We start from the raw sequence: 2755 nt of genomic DNA on the forward strand, positions 1-2755 counted from the left end.
AACAACAAAAAACCAAAAGAAAGATTAGCTGCAGGTCATGAATAAATATATACATGTTGAGAGAAATCAAAAACTTTGTTTTGGGTCCTTTGTACGTGTATTTAGTTCAGGTTAAATCAAGCTTTATGTCTCAAAATCCAAAAAGAATCAATAATTGTATCTAGTTTACATCAGTTTAAATGACCAGCTACATGTTACACTTTTTTTAGTGTATATTAAAGTTATGCCCTATCTCTCTACCGCTGCTCTAGAATGTGCGTTTATTAACTGGTTATACTTTGGCTTCATCAGGCCTCCATCCTTCGGCTGCAGCTGGTTTGCATATTTGGTAGAAAGAAGCATGAGCGGATGACTCCTGTGTGGCTTCCAGTAAACCACAGGATTCATTGTTCCTGTTGAGTTATCTGCCGGTCAGGTACCTGCTGTTGCTATAAGATTACGGGTAACAACTGGAGGCGGAGGAAGGTTTGCTGTGGCTGAGCTGAGACTCTGGAAAAGTCTTTCCTTGAATATTAGAAAAGCCCCGAGTCTTTCTATCTTTAGGTCATTGTTAAAACTCAGCTGTTTGAGTTGCTCTTTGGCTCACACTGGGCAGATTATGTTGATCATCTCTTATTGTTATTGTTATTCCTAGTATCCAGTTATTATTTTTATTTTGAGTTCTCTTTTTTTTTAAACATGTATAATGTTGTTTTGTACAACTCTTTGGACAAAGCTTTCTGTATTAAATATGTGTTTTAAGGTTGGTAAAGCAAAAGAAAAGGATCAAGACAAAGTTTAGGAACTGAAAAAACGTATTGCCTGATTAGAAAAAAATGAAAGTGTAAGTCATTAGCGCGTAGCCGCTTTGCTTAATTAATACATATTAATAAGCTTTAAGCCATTTGATGTGACAAAGCCTTTTAAATTACCTCCTTTAGACAGAGGGCTCACTCTGCCTATCACTATCAATTATGTGATTGAGGCACTTGGAGGCTGATGATGCAGCACATCACACCCAATGATGCCGAGCACCAGGAAAGATGTGATTGTCTCTGTGGAAGTGCCTCCATGGATCTAATACTGGGAGATCCAAGGTCATGGAGCCTAGCAGATGAAAGAGCCCAGAAGCTTCTGCAAACTTGGTTTGCCAACACGGACGAGGCAGCCACTGTAGCATGACAGATCTCATGAATTAAACAGTGATCCTATTAACTGCAATGAATCAAAGGAGATGGCTTTCTGCAGTTGGCTGTTATCTGCTCACTTCCATCTCTCTTTGTTTTCATTAGCCAAAACGACAGTTTGACCACACATCAGGGGAAAAAGCCCCTCCCAGCAGGATGGCATGAAAAGGGCTGCAGTGAAGCACGATGGGGGAAACATACAGGCTATCTCTACCAGGATCACAACCCACTCACACACTCACACACACAAACAGGCCAGATGCATCTCAATTCCAATTAGGTAATGGGAGCTGACAGCAGGCATGAGCGAACCGCACGTGTGCTCCGAGCCAGAGAGCAGGGTTGGACGCGGCTTTTCAGAGGCTGCTGGACTCAAAGAAAAATGCAGGTGGCTACACCAGAATCTAAAACTGATAGCACTGAATCATCTCTGGATGAATGTGAAGCTTTCTGGGTTGCGGTGATGCAAAACAGAGAGCCTCCCTCCAAGAAGAGGGAGAGAGAGAGATTAAAGATGAAGAGATTCTCATATGAATGACAAACTGATGCTGACAGGCTGCAAATAAAGGAATGATGGACGATGAGAAAGTGATTGACTGCCAGGGTGAAGATATCCTTCTTCTCGGTTTCAGTCGACAATCCTGAACCAGCAGGTGTTGCACGCAAGTTCTGGTCAGGAGGATAAATGCTGCTACGAATCTGCAGCTTGAGCAGAGTGAGGTGTGTCACCTGTGCACAGGAAGTGGCAGGGTGAAAACGGACTGCCAGCCTCTCACTCTGCCTGAGTTTCCATCCGAAACGCAGAGAGAAGGAGAGAGAGTAACACAGATAACCCTGAACCCAGTGACAGAATGGACCCAGTTAATCTGCTCATCCTTTTTCATTCTGCCTGCCTTTATTTTGCACATCTGTCATGCTTACATGTCGCTGTCGTTCTTTTCTGCCCAGAGTCACTCGGTTCTAACGAGGTATTTTTCTTCATGTCCCTTTTTGAATGGTACGCTCGTTATATTTTCTGTCAGCATGCTGACTCTTGTCGGTTTGTCTTCCATCTACAGTTACCCAAATCCTTTTGTGCTCAAATATCTGATTATTTAGCAGATACTGAGGCAGGACCGAGGTCTGCTGCAGTCAGTATTCACAATCAGAACCAGCTTTCCTGGCTAACATGGAATATGTTTTGAGCTCCAATCCTCACAGATGAACAAACAATAAGTATTAATATATAAACTTTTAAGGAAATAAATTACATTTGTGTGCATTCAAAGCCCTTTATCTATTTTCATGAATGAAAGAAAGAAAAGAAGGAAAAGCATTTCCAGTGGTGAACCTCTATATAAGCCTTTATTATACTCTAGACATTCCTTGTCCTCATTGTAACGGTGCATATTTTCTGAAAGGCTTATCTGCTCATAAACAGACAAAGGAAGTCTCAGCTAAGCGGCTAAAGTCTTGGCCGAAACGGTTGGCCTGAAAAAGTGGAGTTTGCAAACATCATGCTTTCATTTTTTGCACTGAGTTCTCATATTTGCATCATTCAGCAGTACAAAAAGGAGTAATTAAAAAAACTTAATTCCCTTATAAATCAG

Source organism: Cyprinodon variegatus, unplaced genomic scaffold, assembly GCF_000732505.1.
Source record: "Cyprinodon variegatus isolate N-32 unplaced genomic scaffold, C_variegatus-1.0 Scaffold269, whole genome shotgun sequence".
Taxonomy (NCBI): Eukaryota; Metazoa; Chordata; class Actinopteri; order Cyprinodontiformes; family Cyprinodontidae; genus Cyprinodon; species Cyprinodon variegatus.